The sequence below is a fragment of the Megalopta genalis genome, chromosome 1 (genome assembly GCF_051020955.1).
Source record: "Megalopta genalis isolate 19385.01 chromosome 1, iyMegGena1_principal, whole genome shotgun sequence".
Lineage (NCBI taxonomy): Eukaryota > Metazoa > Arthropoda > Insecta > Hymenoptera > Halictidae > Megalopta > Megalopta genalis.
Window position 1 is genome coordinate 41958484 of NC_135013.1, and position 22612 is coordinate 41981095.

Sequence of the window (22612 nt, forward strand, 5' to 3'; positions counted from 1 at the left end):
AAAGTCATTTCCAGGCTTATAAACATCAGGGAAGATATTTCTCACCTAATCCATGACATCTGAAAGCGGACAGTTCGAATGGATATTTGATCGCCGACCGTGTGTCGCTGCAAGGCATTCCTGTTTCTTATAAGTTTCTTGATAAACTATTTTTGGCTTGTAGACATTTAAATTACAGACAGGCTGTGGATATTATTTCTCACAAACCAGGTATGTATTGTGAAAGGGATGACTGATATGCTATTTTTGAATGTATTACTTTACGAATGGAATGGAGCCGTTCTTCATTGAATAAGAATTTCATTGGCAGAAGTTGACGTTCCCATTACGACAGTTCTAGGTACTAAGTATTTTTTTACAATAGCAGTTAATGGTTGCTGTATCATATGATTCTAGGTAACTCATATTTAACAGACAGTTATTTTTATATTTTTAGGTCAATAACTCGCAGGGTACCTTATCACTTTAACAGCTATCCTAACAGCTACCTGCGATCAATGCTCAGTCAAGTGTTTCAGTGCATTGTATAATAATTGAATGTAGAGCTCGAAATGTCGACTAAAAAGTCGCTTATATGTTAAGTGGCCACGACATTTTGAAGTCGGAAACGATTGTCCTCGTTACTGCAACATGGCTACTTTGGGGTACTGCCGATCTTACGATAATTTCTTGTGTTTATTCTCAATTGATCTAATATATTCAAGATATAACAGAATGCTTCAGGAAACATAGTGTCACAGAACGAAAACCATTTTATTTGACTAGTTCCCTTCACCTGTAATTTTCACAACCGAATCAAAAGTTTAACATCCTAAGATTTATGAAATGCGGAAACTAACTTCTTAAATTTCTAATAATGGTTTGATGTCATTTTGCCCTATGAATCAGGTTGCAAATAAAGACGAAAAAGATACAAAAATCATGCTTTCCAAAACAAAAGAATAAACTATTATATCTATAAAACTCGACAAAATTACAGAAAAATAATAAATAATCCACTGCCTAGATATATTTGCGTCTTGTTTTAAGTTTTCATGTCTTTTTTTATGTGTGCGTTGTGATTACAGAGCCCTCTTATGACAAACTGCGTATTGCATTTAACGTTAATTTCTTGGTCTGTGAAATGTATGGACACTGCACGTAATTTTCTCTCCTTTTTTAAAATAATATTGCAAGTACTGAAACATGTATAATAAGTTATGATACCTAAAGCTCATACAATTTTCGAAGTTTAGTATTTACCTAGGACTGATTGCATCAAATTAGATCTAATTAGATCAGTGCACAGAAATCGACACACGGTAACTAGATGAGTGATCAGAAATTGGCACATGGTAATTAGAAAAGGCTCAGTTACTGACACATAGTAATTAACTTTTCATTTTTTAAGAGCGCAGTAATTCGATCGAAAACTGATTTTTATATTAGATTTTGTTAATTATTTTGTGTTCTTTATATATTTTGGTTATCATAAAATTTGTATTTATATTATATAATAGACATCAATGTTAGAGGTGTGCGAGTACGGATCAGGACGGGATCTTGAAACTTTCGGGTTTTCCGAAAATGTTTAGGACTTCTTAAAATACTGGGAGCGCGTCTTTTTTTTAATACGGTCCTAGTTAAAGATTTTTGATTTCCATTGTTGCAGTTTATTTTGCAAAATTTTATATTTTTTAACAAACCAGAAAAGTAAGATATGTATAGTTTGATTTAAAATCCTCTACGTATGACAGTATGTAATAGAGCTTGGTTCTCTCGATTGCAACGATATTTCCAATTGTTGAAAACATTTTTTCGCTAGTCAATTTTGTACTAGGTACGGCGATGTGTCGTTTTGTAATAATTGGTAGCATAGAAAATCGAATGTTTTCAGGAATCTTGAATATTGTCGTCCCGATCTCGTCCCGACCCGATACACATCTTCTCATCCCGTTCCAAGCATCGGGTTTCGGGAAATCCCAAGTTCACGCACACCTCTAATCAACATATATTTTAAATATTTTAAGAATTGCGTTAAATATGGGTTAAAAAAACCATTTAATTTGTCGAAAACTTAGGACGACACTTTAATGAACACAGTAAATAACCCACTTACCTTAGTAAATAAATATAGAAAAGAAAGAATATTGCACCGAGTGGCAGACCAACAGCACAAAAACATGAAATTCTTAGGATTATTAAAAAGAAGCCAGATATAAGTGCGTCTGAGATTGTATCAAAAGTCCAGGAACGAAATAAAAATCAAATGCATACAAGAACGATTCAAATTACATTGGGCAGGATTTAAAAGCAAAATTGTGAGGAAGCAACCGTACATCAGTGAAGTGAATAAAACAAAGAGAGTGGAATTTGCGAAGCAAATCTCTCTCTGAGTCGGAGAATTAGTGTTTATAGACGAAATAAAATGGGTAAACACTTGAATTTTGACATATGAAAAGAAAATTAGCAAAAAAGTGCGGGTTAATTAGGAATGGGAATGACATACTATTTTTAATGGGATAACGATTCGAAACTTGCGGCTGATATGGTACGTCAATGACTTTTATGCAATACTATATGACTCCTATCGAGATCCATCCATGTAAATCAGGGATTGAAATTATCGAGCATGCAGCATTGTTAGTAGGCGTAGCCTCGCGCTACACTTGCGTCTACTTAAACATACTCGAACGACAGTGCTCGACAAGACATTCTGCAAGTCAGACGTTTGTTTCATGTCACCACACTTCTGTATATGTATTTGTTGTTTGTAAGGAATTTATATGTTACGACCAACCTATTCACGAAAAAGCCTACTCAAGGAGTGAGGACAAGCGACGCATGTGCGAGAGTCCCGCACAGCGACGTGGCGCGTCTAGCGGGTGAAAAAGTTATAATGTTCAAAATTATTAATGTTATTAATGTTTCAAAATTATAACGTAATTGTATAGCTTTGGAAGTTGAGTTGAGAAAGTTGAGGAACCAACCTACAGTGGATTTTCCTTAGATGGAAAAGTACTTGAGCGATTTATGGAATGCTTTTTAGAAATTGCGGTCTTTCGCGGACAATTCATCAAATCCTTATCGGTTAAGGATAAGGATCTGGCGAACATTTGAATTTCTCAAGGAATTATAATTACAAAATAATTCAATTACAATGTAATTCGAAATTGAGATCGCCATTTAATTAAAATACAAGGTGATTTGTAATTCAATAGGAGTATAATTACAAAATACTAAGTATTTCAATTACATTAATTACGAATTACAATGTACTTAATAAATAAATTAAAATATTATTAATAACTACGACGTAATTATTATTTATTGGACACGGTGTACCGCATGAATAATAAATACTTAACAATTAAATGATAATTAATAAGTAACAATTGAAATCGTATTCGTAATTAATAAACAAATTTTATTATTTCAAATAATTTATTTATATCTATATAAATAATAAGTAATTATTTCTCTCTTTCATTTAAACTTTCAAACAACAAATAATTATACATACATATATATTATATTGTATTTCAATTACACTCGTGATTAAAATAATTCGTAATTGAATCAACATTCTAAATACATTCGAGAGGCCAATCATTCCCACGTTATCGCGACTGTGAACACTCTCCACTCATACAGGATTGTATACGCCTATCTTGAAATGTGATTGGTTTCTTGAAAATTCGTTCAATTCCTTCTTGAGTGGTACCACTTATTACGTTTGCATAGGTCATTTTGCTTAGAACACGTAATTTTTGTTTGCATAAGTGCATGGTAGTTCTAGGTAGTTTTTCACTTACTACTGAGGGGGGTTGGGGGCTCCCCTTGACATGCCGAAAAAATTCAAAGTCGAACGAGTCACATGGATCGTAATCTAATCCGGGCTTGAATATGGGACAACAGGTACAAAATACATAATGCAAAGATGAAACATCCTTCTTTTTGTTTATTTTTAAATAAAATTTGCATAAATGTATACTAATTTTTAATTTTTTAGTATATTAAAAATATACTAATTTTTTACCTTAAATTACAAAAACAAAAATGTTTATGTTGTCGTTTTATTGGTTGGAATAAAAAAAATTAAGTAAATATTAATATGAAAAGTATATTTATATTTTTTATAAAATTTGTAATTTTATAAGATATAATCTTACAAAAATTATATTGCATTTGATCTTAATTTATAATCACAAAAACCTCACAATTACAGCGGGAAAAATTTTACAATTACCGTTAAGAAAAAATAAGAAATAAAAAAGTGTCGTATTACATAATAATTATATCCATCCTTTATTTGCTGTCTACTTTTGCGTTTGTCGAAGTTGTATTAATATTTTTATTAATAATAAGGTAAAATAACTGGAAAATGATTAAATTAATCGATTAATCATAAACACGTCATTCGGTGCAAACCGAGCCGCATTAGAGAGCAGACGAAAAATACGTCGACGTAGTATGCAGTGATTTAACCTAAAAATTTTTAACTTCTTAACAACAGATTGCTAACCTCAAAAAATATGTAATTAAATATAATTACTTAAAACAGTTTCAAAGTTTTGTTCATACTTACCAACTGATGAACGATGGCATTTTAAAATTTTGAGAAAGATTTGATCCATTTTGTATAACAGGCCATATGTTAGAGAATTTTTTCAGATTTTTCGATCGTAAAATGTGATCACAAAAAAATAGAGAACGAAAAAACAAAACGGAAAGTTGCAAATTTTTCGGAAATGACAAATCTTGTCTTCGCCATTTTAATTCTATCGGAGGATATTGCCGAAAGCAGCAATCTCTGATGTTGTCAGCAATCTTTGCCAGATTTTTTGTGGGGGTAAAACAATGTTATAAAAAATAAAAACCAAACTTTCGATTATTTAACTAGGAACACGAAATTCAAGATATGAAACTATGATATGCGTGATATACAAAATCTTCGTTATGATTACAACGTCGTTGGTTGATGGAGCGAGCGAGATACGAGTCTTTTGAACGTTGTGCGAGCGCCGATGAGGCTAATTTTGTTCATAAGTATTGCTCTTTCTTAATTTTTTTCAAAATTGAGTTCTTAATGTTTTAAATATATTTCGGATAAAGATATAGGCAAAAGTAATTTTTGAGCATTTTTTATTCCATCGTTAACCCGAATGTATATACTTCTTATTACAGTTTTATTTCACATTCTTTATATTAAATAGATACATGTGACTCCCATTAATATTCGGACACGATATTATTAGAAAAATTATTGCTCCCTTTTATTGTTTATGGTAGTATTATTGAATCGTTTCCTCATATAATAAAGCACTTCTTAAAGTAAGTAGAAAAATAAATTTTGTTTATTTATTGCACATGTTCTTTTGTATAATAAGCGATAAACAAGATTGTGACAGAATTTAACGTCGCAAAAATATTCGGACACAACATCTTAGATGCCAGAGTAAAATATTGTATTACATTGACGACGCCGCTAACACATATTGTTTATAAATAAATAAAAATTCGTTGTAAGAACTCGGTACCACAGAAATTATTGGTGATATCAGACGCTTTACTTGTGAAAATGGAATGAAAAGGAAGAAATACGTCTTTTGAAATCCGACAATTGGTTATTTATCACAAGGGAATGGGATCTTTTAACAATAAAGCAGAATTAATGGAAACAATCACGAAAATATGATCAGAAATTCCGACTGAATTTATGCCACACAGATGCAATGCAGTCCTCAAATCCAAGGGTTATCCAACATCTTATTAGACTGTTATGTGAAAACTACAGTCAATGATACATCGCTGTTTTTCATTAAAAGTGATTATATAACTTAAGCGGCGTATGTTTCTATGCATTCATAGGTACCGAACAGTTCTATCAGAAGCTTATACTATTTCTTTCGTCCTTTCCTAATTCGATGGGATCTCGATGTTGCGGGCCATCCTTGTCCTGCTCGCCTCTAGCGTACACATGTTCGTATCTATTGTCTCGAGTCGTCTGTAAGTCATTCCTCTGACGGCTTGATTCTTATCGTCGGAGACCCTAAACGAGAAAACCACTTGAAGGTGCCATAAAATAGTATTCCCCGCAATTGCTGTCAAGGACGGAAGGACTGTCCTGAAACTATACTTATCGTAAACGAGAATTTCGAAGCATTGCACAGCATATGGTGTATCTCGACGTATTTCGTTTCTTTTTTATGAAACCATTTCTAAATAAACCATAGACCTTTCCTAATATATTAAAGAATTTTGTCAGCTTCTTCTTTGAAGAAAATTGTGGTTCAAAATAATGAGGATGAAAAATAATTGATATGTTTCTTTTTCGCAGGAATAGAGAAAAGACTGTTCCTCAATACATAATCTATTGCAATCAGTGTTTTAAATTTTTCAGATTTTCTGGTAGGGTTTGATCGTATATTTATTAGTCTACTTGGACTAAATGATATTAACGAAACTAAGGGAATCGTGAAAATAATATAAAATTTCGAGTTACTGCAGTAGCTGTGTGTGTGTGCAATGTAATTTAAGTTATAATTTTTTCCATAATTTAAATATTTAATCTTTTTAACTTACTTCTAATAAACGAATTTTATTATGTCTGACGGTGCATTATTTTTTTATACAATATTAATCGATCTCGTAGTAATATGACTGAAACTTTTGGATCGATTAAATATATGTACTACTCGATTAAAAACATCTAGCATTTAACATTTTCAACTATTTCATCATAAATACTGTACGATATTTTTGCAGTATAATTTATGCTGAAATTCATTTGCATCTTGTAATTGCGAAACAAATGACAACCTAGCAGAGTTGTACATTATTTAGATAATAAATTATAGAAACGTTACGAACAAAAGATACTTCTTCATCTTTATGCAATATTGGAGGGTCCTAATAAAATAAGTATCCTTATTCGACGTGTTTGAAATAAATAATTTTATTAGTCGATAATTTGTCCGACAAATAAAAATGCCACTTAATTATCAACACGTAACTACATTGTTCCAGAATAAAAACAAATCAATATTCATAGAATCGTTTTTCAAATAAAGATAGGAAAGTGTCGAATATGTGGATGCTTGGTCTCAAGTCTCCGATTACACTGTCCGACAAAATCAAACTTTTTTTCTGGGTTCCTATAGCCACTATGAAATTCTTGTAGAGCTTTACTCCCTGAACAAGAATCCGAAAACCGAATTGCTCCATCACCCTTAGTTTTTTAAATAAACGAACTTTTGTAAAAACCCAAAAATTTTCGACAAAAATGAGGTATTGCATGAAAAGTACAAACGCTAGAAAGTTCTAATCAGTCTCAAAAGATAGAGGAGAGTTTCCCGAATATAGTGGCATGCAATTGATTAATTGTTTTTGATCCTAAATAGCAATAAATTGATGTCAAAGCTTAAAAAAGTGTCGACGTGCGCAGTTTCTCCGCAATATTTTTGTATTTTTACGAAAAGTTCTTTGTTCGGCACGAAAACTCTACCCAGGATCGGATTCTGTAGACATTTCTGAAGAAGAAACGGCCCGATAGAAGTGTCAGAACGATGTACATTTTGAGTAGGTCGAGAAAATGTTCGTCGGCAACATGTTCACGATGTTTTGCCGCCATGTGCTTCGCTGCTCGCTTCTCTCTGTCCGACAGGGCCGAAGCTATGGGTAATCAACACCGATGGAGGGATCCAATGGGGCACCCACTTAGCGTGTGGGGCGTGCCATTTTTTTTAGTACTTCAATGTGCTATCTTCTTTTACATATGTTTATGGATAATAATCACCAAACTGTGAATCATAAATTAAAAATGGAGAAATAATAAAAGAAAAATAATGAACAAAAACTATTCATTTTATTCTGAATTTGTTCGAATTACAAGTATATCATGTATACAGTTATCATTTAAATTATAACGATAATTCGATCATGAATAAATAATCATTTTCAAAACGTTAAACTTCTTGAAACATATTGTTAAATATATATTTTTAAATATTTATTTAATTATATGGCGTAGAAGTCAAAATTATACTAGTGTTCGAATATATACTTTCGTTACCAACTCCAAATACTCTGGTGTGATTTTTTGTGTGAAATATATCACAGTTTGGTGATTATTATCCACAGAAATATGTAAAAAAGAAACAGAACATTGAAGTACTAAAAAAAATTCAAATATTATTTACGAAAAGTGGGTGCCCCATTGGATCCCTCCATCGGTGTTGATTACGCGTAGCTTCGGCCCTGTCGGACAGAGAGAAGCACAATTTCTCGATCTACTCGAAATGTATATCGTTCCAACACTTTCATCGGGCCGTTTCTTCTTCAGAAATGTCTACAGAATCCGATCCTGGGTAGAGTTTTCGTGCCGAACAAAAAACTTTTCGTAAAAATACAAAAATATTGCGCAGAAACTGCTCACGTCGACAGTTTTTTAAACTTTGACATTAATTTATTGCTATTTAGGACCAGAAACAATTAATAAATTGCATGCCACTATATTCGGGAAGCTCTCCTTTATCTTTTAACACCAATTAGAACTTTCTAACGTTTGTACTTTCCATGCAATACCTCATTTTTGTCGAAAATTTTGGGTTTTTACAAAAGTTCGTTTATTTAAAAAACTGAGGGTGATGGAGCAATTCGGTTTTCGGATTCTTGTTCAGGGAGTGAAGCTCTATAAGAATTTCATAGTGGCTATAGGAACCCAGAAATCGTGTCGGACAGTGTTATATGCTTCCTAGTTTTCATTTCGGGATAATACAGTATCTAACAAAAAGATAGCATACTTTAAAACTAATGTAATTTTTATTTATGTAACATTACAACTAAAATACTGTTTCTATATAAATTTGCAAAATACCACTATAAACATAGTCAAATGAAATAAAATTGCATTTCGCAAGTGTAAACAATTTTATTTGAAAAAAGAGAATTTTTATGGAAATACAGTCGGACAAAATGTTAGCACACTTAACTAAAAGTTATGTATGTCAATAAATCAAGGAATAATATTGAGTGCCTAATGTTTTGTGGCTCCATCTTTCCACATTTATTAACAGTCGTCATTATCTACGAAGTTTCTTTATTAGCTTTTGCTCTAATTGCTTCTTATCATCTTAAATACATTTTTGTCATTCGGCAATGTTTTCACGTTATCTGCCATTTGCATAATGCATGGTTATGACTTTCGCAACAATTTTCAACGATGTGACCTTGCTGATCAATCCACGAGAAAAAAATTCGCGGCATCACCCTGTTGAAAAATATGTACAGGATATTCCTGAAACTATCTACAAGCGGGCACCGGGTTATTCTTCATAAAAAAGAAATAAAAATGATATAGAGTGACTTCTTTTTTCTTTAGGATTTCGTTTTCGAGAAAACCAAGTTTTAAACCTTGCTTTGTACATACGCTTGTCCGGCTATAAGCGATGTACATCGCTTAGCAAATTTTCAATCTCGATTTTCTCGAAAACTAAATCCTAAACAAAAAAATATTATTCTACACTTTTTTCATGTTTTTTTTATTCGGAATTACATGGTGCCGCAACATAATTCTTAGTGAAATATGCCATCATTTTTTTCTAAGAAAAATTGTTTAAACTGGCGTAACGTAATTTTATTTCATTTGTGTATGTTCATAACAGTAATTTACAAATCTGTATAGTATTAGAATCTTGGTTATTACCTTAAATAAATCTAAATTACGTTAATTTTAAAGTGTACTATCTATATTCGTCCGGCACTGTAGCCCGTTGAGTTTCTTCTTCTTTGAGCTTCTTCACATGTCGCGAAGTAAAGATATTTTTCTACCAGAAAGTATCAGTGCACATTTCATTTTACATCCATTTCCAATACATACATTTTTTATTCAAAGCGTATTTATTCGTGGCGTTGAATATAATTTTCATCTTTTATCTTTATCTTTATACGAAGGCTACGAATAGATTTACGGATAACTTTTGCCAGAATTTTGAAGATTCAAACTTTTACAATCTTGAATATACCTTCATAAAGCAGGGATTGAAAACAATTATGACATCAGTTTCAGTTCGGGAAAGAATTATGGAGAATCCAAAAATTCTCATCAAACAGTTTCCATTGTTTAATGATGGAAATAAACAAAAATCAATACCGCGTATCCAATTAAATAATGATATTTTATTCGAAGTATGCACACGTGCTATTTTATGTCCTTTATATCCGTTTATGTAACTGCGACAAGCTGACTAGAACGCGCTGTTTGACCGATCAACTGAAACAAAAATCTCAACGCACACAAAATAACTGCCGAGGAGCGACGATGTCTCTGGACACCAAGGAGAACTGTGATAGTTGAATGCCGACATTTAAAACCGATATTATGTATATAGGTCCATAACTGTTAATTTTCAGTTCTCTATGATAGCCAGATAGGATTAGTGTGTCACTTACTGTGCCCATTAAAGTGGCGTCTGAAGTTTTCGATAAATTATATGGTTTTCTATGTTGATGTCTTTTATGTTGTTGATGTCATATATGTTGATGTCTTTTACATAACTACTAATTTTATTATAATTGAAATATATAGGGAACACAAAATATTTAACAAAATATAAATAGTAGTTTTCGATCGAGTTACTGTGCCTTGTAAGAATGAAAAGTTTACTACTGCGTGCTATTTACTGAGCCTTTTCTAGTTATCATCTGCACACTCATCTAATTACTATGTGTCAATCTCTGTGCACTGATGTAATCACTGTAAAGAGTGCTAGGTAAATACTAAACTTCGAAAATTTTATGAGCTTTGGGTATCATAATTTATTACACATGTTCAGTACAATCACGTATAGCGTATACACATTTCACGGACAAAAAAAGTAATCTTAAATGTAACACGTAGTTTGCTATAAGAGGGCTCAGTCTAGACTGTTTTTCTGCAATTTGGTAGAGTTTTTTGAATATAATAATTTATTTTTTTGTTTTGGAAAGCATGATTTTTGTATTTTTTTATCTTTATTTGCAAAGTGATTCGTAAGTTTTTTAACAAAATCAGGAAAGAAGGAAATTCTGCGGCTGGAAGAAAAACACTACATGTCACATATTTTCACTTTCGAGATGTTTGTCCTTTAAAGTTCTGGCCACCAATTCCTTTCTTGGTTTTCCATTTATTGAGCTCATCGTATTTGCATAAACTGAAATTTCTTGAAATTGTAACATGTTGTGGTATTCTCTACAGTCACTGAATTATGCCGCGAGATCTAGGACGCTCGGAGCGTGGGCTGAGTCGAATGGTGGCGGCCCTGAGCAACGGCGGGTGCGCGTAGGGTTTGTGCGTCGTGCCGAGCCGTGAGTCTGGGGAGTGGGGAATGCCTCGCTTCTGGCTGAGGAAGCGATCTGCCGAGAACGAGGATCATTGTCGCGTAGACCGTAGCATTGGGTGTTTGGAAGAAATAATTGTAACTGTGATAATTCGAGCCGAGATTAATTCATACGGAATGAAGGAAGATAGCCGCTAAAGACCATAGGGCAGCAGGCGAAATAATAAAGGACAGTGCTGGCAACAACTGGCAGCGACCGTTCCAAAGATATGTCAAGACTAGTGACCGGCCGGGAGCCGCATTCGTAACTGGGAATTTCTGATCGGTTTTTCGGTAAGTCTCATTATCAGTAAGAATTTCTTCATTTACATTTCGATGGCTCGGACACCTTCTCTCGGCTGGCCTAATTATTCGCCAGTGCAAATTATTACACGCACGTGCGTTACGCATATGGCGTCTCGAGGAAGCTTGCGAAACTGGAAGCACTTGTTTTCCACGTGGGAGATCGGTTATTGCGGATATATGGCGTCGCGGCCATATTTTAGGTAGAATATCACTGTGACACGATCTTAGGGACTATTTGCGACCGTCTCGAATATTTTATAGCGACTCCTATTAATATTCGGACTACTTTTAAAACGCCATAACTTGCTTAGAACTGGACTGAACAACTTGAATTTTGTTATTGCTTAGAATGATTAAAGAAAATAATATATGACGAAATATATATAACGAAGATTTAAGAAATGCATTTCGTACATCTCGGTAATTTATATGCATGTTGAAAATTTCAGCGGAATCGGTTGACTTTGGTATAAGCGGTAAACAATTAAAGATCGCAAAAATCGCAGTTTTGTCCTGATTTTTAATATTTCTGTCCAATAATTGTGAGAAAGTTGCTGTTTTAAAATTTGTTTAATGCTCGTAACTATGACCTTGCGTTAACTGATTTCGATGAAATTTTCGGTATGCATGTAACTTATCGAGATCTACTATACGTATTTTTTTTAATTTTCGTTATAGACTTAGAAAAGTTAAAAAACGAGAGTTTTTTAGTTTGTAACTGGTAGGTTTATTTTAAGTGCTCACCTTTTCCCACCTCTTTATACACTGCGTTCCACTCTCTTTTCTTACGATGTTTTTAATATATTTTCTTTGCAATATGTAAGCTTATTTTCTAATAAAATGTCGCTTTATGGGCATGTCTTGTATTTATTTCTTTATTTCTAGATATCTGAAACTGTTTCTTAAATTGTTTAACGTAAGTATTGTATAACATACTGTGTAGCGTACCTGATTATACATTCACTTCAGGTTGATCCTCTATAACTTGAGATATTATTTTATTGTCGTTAAGAATATGTTTCTTTATCATTTCCATATTTTTAATCACATTTTCTATATCGCACTCTACGCAGTGCGAAATGCACCTTGCGACATTATACATATAACTTTGTGATTACGGTTTGTTCGCTATCTGATCTTTCATGCAAAGATGAATTACTTTCACCCACTTTTAGAAGCTGTTATTCATTTTTATTCCTCTATTCGTGTTTGCTGCATCATCTTCTTTGCATTTTAATATGTTATCTTTATAATTTTTTTATGATATATACAGTAAATCTACCAATGTTATATTTACGAAACAAGGAATTAATTGTTTCTGAAGCGTCTATTAATTTCAAATTTTTCTTCAATACAAAGCACCACTCTTTTTCTCTTTTCGTTTGATTTGTGTGAAGACGTAATGAGAATATAGTTTCTGGACGAATCACATAGATACAAGTAACTGAATTAAATCATTACTTATCTTACATTCTATGCAGGAAGACTATGCTAGAATTTCTAACTAAGAAACAAAAACAGTGTGTTGTATAATGGGTATGTCGCGTAGACTGGAGTTGGATAAGAGGAGCATCGTTCCTGACATCCAATTGTTGGTAACGGGTTACTATGTTGGATAAACACAGTCCAGATAAACGGTGTTTTACTAGTTCTTGTACTAGTTGTTCTATCATTAGTATTTATTTAAGATTGATGTCGTTTTTAAATCTCTATTTTATACGATTTTAAGATTTGTTTATAGTATGTATTTTTTTTGTTGCAACTTGAATGTCCGAATTATATATAATATATATTATATATTATCAAATATTTCAAGATTTAATGAAAAGTATTTGTTTAATATAATGTTTTACAAGTAGTGTATAAACAAAGATTCGGACCTTATTTAAGGTCCTATGCATATAAACTGTGAATCGTTTAATAGAGTTCGATGATGTACCTGCGCTGTTGTCTGTTTTTGAGTTGAAGTAAATTACCTCTCAGATGTTACACCAACAGAACTTTTATGATTTTCATTATTTTTATCGGTTTCTTTGCTTTTGTTACATGCTCCACTGCCATTAGCTTTATCTGTTTTTTCTGCTTCTTCTTCAACGCTACTACTATTGTCAATAACTATTATCTTGTCATTATTAAAGGGTTTTACCGGTCTATTAGCGAATAATGTTTGCATCTATAAAATAGCATGCGATTATCCAATCTGTCAAATGTAATAGTATATTATCATTTTTAAATGAGTTTGTTTGCAAGTATACATATACTTCTGTCTTTTCTTTTTGTGCTTCCTCCTTTCTCTTATCACAATAATTTTTAATTTCTTTCCTGATATTTCCAATATCTGCAGTTGTTCCACTAGTTTCCAAACATGGCACAAGTTCTTTTATTTCACGGCTATATGTAAAGAATTAATAGTAACAATACAATCGAGCTTATAATGGCAAATCAATATTTTGAAATATTACATTGTATATGCTTTACCTGTGTAGGTTATTAAAAGCGTTAGTTTTATTTTTGTTAACAAATTTACCTAATGCTTTATTTAGATCATTCACTGTTAGTATTGTTCATAGGTTTTTATTTTCATCCAAACTGAAGTGTCTTTTTAGTTTTGCTTGTATATGGTTTCCACAAAACCTTAATTCTCCTAATTAAAAAACCAAACAAATTTTACCTTCGAGCACCTTGTAGAATATCGCAATCTTTGTTTACCTCAGTATAGCCCATAATGTCAGCTGTATCCTGGAGTTAATCACTAATACCGTCAAAATCAAACGACGATCGCTTCTTACCGGAACTTCTTGTTTTACAGAATATTTGATAATATTTATTTGACAGCACACACTTAAAAAAGTCACGAAGATAATTATATGTATGTATTCGTGTCTGTGTATGTACAATGATGTTGTTGTGATCTAAAGTATTTATTTAAATATAATGTTTTACTATATAAACAAGGATTCGGACCTGAACAAACTAATTTGGATCGTTGGTTTCCAAACAATTCTTTGCAAATATTATCTTTCATTTCTTTTTTAATTATAATCCGATTCTACTGTTATTATTATTATCATTATGTATATGTATTTTTAAAACTATTATATTCTTACAATAAGTGGTCTAATTTCCTCCCTATCCGCCTATCTTATCCATTATGTTTTTGTCCGTGATTACTTATCCAACCCTTTTTCTCGACACTGTTTCCTCTGGTTCGGTTTGGATTTCTTGGTTTTTGGTCTTTTCGACCCTGGTCTGGGTAGCTCTTCCCGTGCATGTTTTTCTTTATCCCGATTTGAAATTTTTAGAAAAATACATCTTCCTGTCATGGTTATGTTAAATATGTTATGTTAAATTATGTTCAATTAAATAATCTTAGCAGATCTCCGTTTGCGTAGATGCCTCAGTGAACATTCTGGTAATAAATGTTGGTTGTTCAAACTACTACGTTCAATTGGCTCTAACTATTTATGACGATGATTTATGGATTATATGTGTTTTTCTTTTTATATATGTGCGTGTGTTGCTGTTAACGGTCATGATGCTACCACTGAGTGACCACATCAATGGCCTTGCAATTTTTTAATTGCTGTAATGTCTCTAGTTACATTTCGAAATATATATTCTTCGATGCATTCTCGGCATCGACTAGCATTTGATGTTTCCATTACAGAACCATATCCTTCACAATGACAATCTGCCTCACTTATGTGCTTTCCTGCGATGGTATGCCAGCAGCCTTCAGGAAATAATTCTCTTTCTTCTGCTGCCACTCGAGACCAACATTTTTCACACAATTTGTATTCTTCAGCTTCAAACACGAGTTGCATTTTCCTTATACATTGGCATATTAAGAGATCCTCGTGCACCTCTGGATAACACTGTCCGACACGATTTTTGGGTTCGTGCCGAACAAAGAACTTTTCGTAAAAATACAAAAATATTGCGCAGAAACTGCTCACGTCGACAGTTTTTTAAACTTTGACATTAATTTATTGCTATTTAGGACCAGAAACAATTAATAAATTGCATGCCACTATATTCGGGAAGCTCTCCTTTATCTTTTAACACCAATTAGAACTTTCTAACGTTTGTACTTTCCATGCAATACCTCATTTTTGTCGAAAATTTTGGGTTTTTACAAAAGTTCGTTTATTTAAAAAACTGAGGGTAATGGAGCAATTCGGTTTTCGGATTCTTGTTCAGGGAGTGAAGCTCTACAAGAATTTCATAGTGACTATAGGAACCCAGAAAAAAAGTTTGATTTTGTCGGGCAGTGTAATCAGCGGGATTTACTTCATCCTGAAAGTGATTCCAATTTTTAATTTGTGTCGGACGAACTATCGAAGACGAAGGAGTGTTTTAATTTATTCTGATGTTTCGCGATTAGGTGTTCGGTCGCATCTGTTTTTAAGATTGCATTATTTATATCCGACATCTACTATCTCGTATGACCCGATGTAACGTGGATCGAATTTACTTGTTTCAGATTCTTTTTACACATGGACGTATTATTCCACCATAAGCTATGTCGGATTAGCTCACTTATCGTAATATAGCTTGTTACGTAATCAAATAAGATCCAAAAGTCGGCCTATTCTTTTCTGAGGGGAACGCACTACTGGCTGTTTCGTGGTTTTCCCAAAGATTAATTCGTAGGGTGTGAAATTCGTAGCTTCGTGAACGGAGGTATTTATATGAAATCATGGCAAATGGTAAGTAGAGGTCCCATTCTTCATATGACTCGATGTGTTGTTTTAGATATTCTGTTAATACAATATATGGCTCCTTTTTAACGATCCATCTCGGCAACATGTAGCATTAGTTTCCCAAGAAACTAATGCTTACATCTATCGAAATGGATTTTGCTGTCCCACGTATTGCAATGAAATGACTCGCGGACGCGTCAGCTATTATCATGGCTTTAATATCTGATAAAGCAACTGCTAACCAATACTTTTTTAAATTGTCTCGCATAGTTAAAATGTAGCGATTTCCATTGATTGTTTTTGGAAGTAGTCCAAATGTGTCGATGGTAAGTTCGTCAAAAGGTTCCAGAGATATTGATATTTTTCTTTTAACCCTTTCGGTACGGAGGACCTGGCCGCGGTTATACATTCGTGGAACGAGGAAGTTTTCCGCTAGAGTGGTTGCACTGTCCGACAGCGCAAGTCGCGAAAACATGTTTTGCGGCATTCATAGAAATCTCCAACGTGATTGACACTAAACTTTTCATTCGGACCGCGACATCGGTGACTGACGCGGAATTTAATGTGTTTGAAAAACATTTCTAAAATGTTTATACTGCTTTGTCGTAACTTAAACCAATCCTCGGCAGAAAACCGATTTCGACGGAATCTTATCTCGCGGGTCAGACGGAAGGACAGACAAAACAGGCATGGCGCTTAACGTTTTAAAATCATATCTTTTTCTTTACAGTACATTAATTAAAGTAAATGGCATTGATATAAATAATATGGTCCAATATCACAAAATTAAAATAAAAAAACAAAACTAACAGTGTAACATAATAAATAATAAAACTAATAGTGAAATATAATCAACGACAAAATTAATAGTGTAACTTGGTGTGATAGTTTTCGAAACAAGAGGAAACGCGCAAGCCCACATTACATTGTTCGCACTGATACTTGGATTCACGTCTCACACCACCGACTGATATATCGAAGGAAAATGTCCCCCTGTGAGCCTTGTGGGATAATTACTTCTTGACTTGCTGCACCGATGATATTCATGATTCTTGTGTGTTATTTTTCTAATATTTCCTTAATCAACTGAAGGTGAAATTTCGCCATTGAGATTTGTTTTTTTGTGGTGTGCTTATATAGGCAGTATGCGTTCCACACGCAAATGTCGATCAAGTGGAAAAAGAGAGTATTTGCGATACCACTTTAAACTTTTGCGAGTTGCATCGATAGTAATTATCACCATATCTGATTTATCGATTGTACCCATTGAAGAGTTATAATCTATTACGCATTTGGGCTTTAGAATAATTTCATTTTTTCTTGACTTCTTAGTCAAGCAAATTCTGCGGTATGGATAGTGTGAAAAGCATATCAAATTTCTTTCTATCAAACCATTTCATTGCAAACAGATTTTCAGATGAGCGGAAGACTGCCTCTTCTTTTTTCAATTTATCAGTTATTTTAAGCATCTCTTTCCGTCTTCTTTGCACAGTGCCACAAGCGTTCGTACTTTTTTCGTGGAGTAGGTTGAACAATATGGGACTGGAAAACCAGTTGTCCAGATAAATAGTATGGCCTTTGTTTAGAAAAGGTTGCAAAAGCGACATTACAATGTTCCCTGGCTTTCCAATATATTGATATTCGGTAGCTACAGTAGCACTAGCCCCACAATAAATGATTATATCTTGGATATAATCCGTCTTGCAGTCACAAAGTAGGAATGATTTTGTATCAAACCTATTCCTTTTCGAGGGAATATATTGTTTAAACGAGAGACGGCCTTTGTAGAGGAGTAGACTTTCGTCTATACATAACCGCTGGTATGGCTGAAATGCATTGATAAAAAGATGTTCGTAGCATTTCCACTACTTCATTTATTTTGTGTAAACGATCGGCAGTGTGGCCGACTATGTCCGTAAAATGCAACATTTTCAATAATGAAAAGTAGCGATCTCTACTCATAATTTTACTGAAAATATCGCTTCGGAGAATCTTATCTTTAGACCAATATTCATTTAAGGATAACTTTTTGGTTCGCGTCATTAATAACGACGCAGCAATAAAACAATATAATTCATCCACTTCCATCCCTTCTGAAGCGTTCAAGTGATCTCTTTTGAGCTGTCGACACCGGTAATAGTTTGTTTTTTCCACAATAAATTTAACTAAATTTTTAGAAAAAAGCAGTCTGAAGCAATCCAAAATTCTCGACGAACGATTTAAATTGTTCCCTACTACTCCCGAAGGATGTGGCGTAAAATCATGAATTTTTGGACTAAGCTTCTTTGATGTCCATTTGATGCTAGAAGGAGTATCAATTCGTACTTCAGGCTCTTCTGCTTCTCCAGATACCGAGGTGCTAAGTACACGTGCTCGATTGTTCCTCGTTTTGCGAAATGCTAAATTATATTGATTTTCTTCATCAGAATCTCTTTTGGAATCAATGATTTCCTTTATTCATTGTTCTCCTTTCAAGCGTTTTACACTCATCCTGAAGGGAACTAAATTCAAATTGTAAGTTATACATTAAAAAAATTAACGATATAAGCAAACATTCCAATTTGTTTTTCGTAGCTTATCTATATATTATAAAACATATATAATTAAGGCACGCTGTTGACTGTTACTAATTATATATTATAATTTAAAAACAGCCGGGAATTTTAAACACAGGATAGTAAAGTAATGTGTACTATAGAGAGTAGTCATACCCACATAACTTTCCGTTGGTGCTGTTCACGGTGCCCACATAAAGTGCCCACATAACTTTCCGTGGATGGCGCCAATAGGCGGCGGTAGTACCGAAAGGGTTAATTGATTTAAGGTTTCCGTTACACCCTTGTGACCTGCGATTAATCTACTGCAAGCTTCTTCTATTAATTTTCATCGAATTTCATCTGCTGGTGTGACAATGTTATTCGTGTTCGTAGGTTGTGGCAAAACTGGGCTAATATCTGGTTCGTCTCCATCAGTTGAACTGCTGTTCTCCTGGGATTTAGATTCGCAATCAGGTATAGACTAAGTTATACTTGGTTCACTGATCTTGGCAGGTGAGATTATTGGTAGATGTAATGGCGTAGATGAGGCTCCTGGGAGATTGTAGATGTGTGGTGTTTGCATCATTGTTTCTTCTAATCTTGGCTTCGCTGTTATCACAGTTTCATCTATTGAATTGCGTTTGCAAAAGATGCTTGGGTCGTCGATTTGGTTATTTGGCTATTTGGGCGTTTGGCTCTCATCGAGAGTGTGGGTTGTGGATGTCTTAAATGAATTTAACACTGTCTTAAATTCCCACGTTTTCGACGTTATGTTCGACGTTCTTTTCCTGTGGCTGAATAATTATTCTTGAGCGAATTTAAAGTACGTGAAAGATAAGCTATGAAAAATATGTCAGGAATGTTCTTCGTATGTCACACTTCTAGTGAGCATTTTCTATGACTTCAATCAACTTTCTACTTGACATTATTAAAACCCCAGAGTAACCATGAGAAGAAAATAAAATAAAACATTTGTCTACAAACTCCTATTAAAATTTGGACGAAACACGCAATAGAAATTACAAAAATATTAGTTTGCATAATTGCCTAAGTATTCTCCATGTTTTTTATTATGTTGACTTATATGACTAGACATTTTCGGAATAATAGAGAATGTTACCTTTCATCTTTTCTAATACACTGGTTTATATACACTTGACTAAACCAATTTCACACTAACCGATGATTTTCGAAAAAGGATTTCATAATTTTGGTATTTTAAATAATGTTGTACACATAATAAATCATCTCATAGGTGTACTTTAAAAGTAGCTGAAAAAATTCTTTTTAATGATAATATAATAATTTAAATCTCTCTCTGTAGTTTCGGGAAAATACTCTTTATATTATACTATGTTGTAATACCACATAGTGTTTGTTTTAATTAGTTTTATTTAATCTGATCTTATTTTTATTAATAAATATTTAGCGTTATTTATGAAACTTACATTTATAGGATAGTAATGCATAAATGCCAGCTAAAAACGTGATCATTTTTTTATATCATTATACTCGAGGTAGGAAAGTTAATTCTTAATTCTATCAATTCAAATGAATTCTGCAGTATTTATGGAGTATTTTTTGTTTCCAATAGATCATTTTGGACATATGTTGCACAATGTAGTCATCGAGACGAGTTTTTCTATTTTTTCGATCGGATGTACAATTTACACATTTTTGTCCCGATGTCGCGTTCAGTGATGGTTCGTGAAAGAAATTATTCGTAATAAGACTTAATTCTGTTTGTACTATGCACAGTATTGAATTATAAGAATTATACATATATCTGTTTGAACTGTTCAAACGAACATGGTAACATACAGTGTATTTGTATGTATGATAATAAGTTTGCTCGAAAAAATTTGAACGCAAATTGTTATATTAAGTTTAATGTACAATTCATAACTCCTACTATCGTATAGTTTAAAGCTAACGAGAAGACTTTTGCGACGAACATGCCCGCACTGTTTATAGTCATCTCCTCGTCAAATCTGAATAGTGCATATAGCGGCATGAGTACGAATCATGCATAATTAAAGTGTGGATAGTAAAGTATTATTATACTACTTTCATGCTTACTATAGCGAAGACAACCTGCAAAATTGACATCACTTTTTTCATCACTTTTTTAAATCGTGGGTTTAAACATCAATGTAGAGTATTATCAGAATCTGAATCATAATGTTTTATGTGAAATATTATATAATAGAATGAACCATCTACATCTCACAGTTGTGTGTATTTACGTAACCGGAGGATGAAGTTTTGGAAATATGTAGTACCCGGGAAGGCTCATAAAGTGCAGAAATAAGTTAAATGTTCGACAATTTCCAAAATTACTAGTTTGTTATTCTTCTCAAATTTCCAAATATGTTGCAAATGTATCTTTTCGTTGGGAAGGATGAATTGGAGGAAGGATTGGAAGGATGAATTGGATAGTGGACTGTATGGTAAAAAACGCTGGTGTAATAACGCTAAATATGTTTTAACCAATAAGATTCGTCCAGAGGAGGTTATAGATGATATACAATAGAATGATGAAATGTGATGATGTGTCGTGAAGGTCATGAATGATACGATTAAGCGATCAATTTATGGCTATAAAGCTGTATCGAAATTTGCAAGCGCAATCGATTGTAGCGAAGCTAGGCTGCAAGCGCAAAAGTATTACAAGCGTAATGTGAATTGCGCGCACAAGAGCAGAGAAGAATTACAAGCGTAACTATATGTATCTACGTAACAGTAGCTGATAACTGAGATGACAAATGAAAACTAGCCACGGTCGCGGTGTGAGGGCCTATTTATTTCGTTGTGAATATTGAAAACTAAGCAGCACTGAAAGTTCGTTACACTGCACGAAGGCAATGACCTAACGAAGAGCGCTGCATGGGAAACGACGGAAAATAAATAATGGTCGCGCTAGAATTCTTATGCATCGATCCAAGTGATACCAGTAAAGAGAAGGTAATCGACTGGCGATCTAAAATTGATCGATTTGATTTTAGACACACGGGGTGTTGTTTCAGCGTACTGGATCTGTATTGGAAAATTTATAGTTGGGTCGGGTTGTTGCTTGACAAATTTCCAATATTCGGAATCAGCAACGGAATCGCCAACATCTAATTTCACCACAAATGAAGAGTTGCATTAAATGGAACATTCAGATTGAGAATACTCCATTTTTTGTTACTGCAGAGCTGTGCATTCTTGGTAGTTTGCAGGAGATTTCTTGTACTCTACGCGCCCGAAATAACTAAATGTGTTTCTGTAATGGTTATAATATATGGAGGAAGAAAAGCAGTACAACACCCACTCTTATGTTATTCATCGAAACCAAATTATTCGAAATGCATTAATGATACTACTGCAGCTTGGTTTCAGTAGTCGAAGACAACTATGGCTGGGCTATTAATTATCTCATATCTTTCGATATTAATTATAGGTAAATATAGCCATTTTCAAAGCATGGTCACAACTATCAACCTCAATTTCCAAAGTATTTCGAAATTTGGTTCCAAAATTTCAAATAGTGTGATATACATAACCAGAAATGTAACCTGCAGTGGATACATTCTCAATAAACCGGCAACAAATATTAATCACATAATGAAAAATACCAAGATTGCACGATTCCTACTAAACATTCAAGTGGAAATATAGAAAGCAGGAATTTGTTTGCTTGAAAATTTACGGCTTTAATCGTCAGCAAAAACCGATTGGATCAATATGG

The 22612-nt window shown here is 33.5% G+C and overlaps 1 protein-coding gene and 1 long non-coding RNA gene across 4 annotated transcripts in view; one reads left to right on the forward strand and one right to left on the reverse strand.

The window, feature by feature from the left end:
• Window positions 1-9570: 9570 nt before the first annotated feature.
• On the reverse strand, window positions 9571-10682 carry LOC143262087 (uncharacterized). Its single transcript, XR_013036029.1, has 2 exons — window positions 10005-10682; window positions 9571-9934 (listed from the first exon to the last, which is right to left on the reverse strand). It is a non-coding gene; the product is annotated as an uncharacterized LOC143262087 (long non-coding RNA).
• Window positions 10683-11311: 629 nt separating this feature from the next.
• The window catches only part of LOC143262111 (uncharacterized), a 66564-nt gene continuing 55263 nt past the window's right edge, over window positions 11312-22612 (forward strand). The window contains exons 1-2 of one of the 3 annotated variants that reach the window (XR_013036058.1): window positions 11325-11630; window positions 16126-16351. The gene's annotated coding sequence lies outside the window, so the exon portion shown is untranslated. Of the gene's footprint in view, window positions 11631-16125; window positions 16352-22612 lie in introns of all 3 variants that reach the window. The other 2 variants (XR_013036059.1, XR_013036063.1) reach the window with 2 other exon arrangements.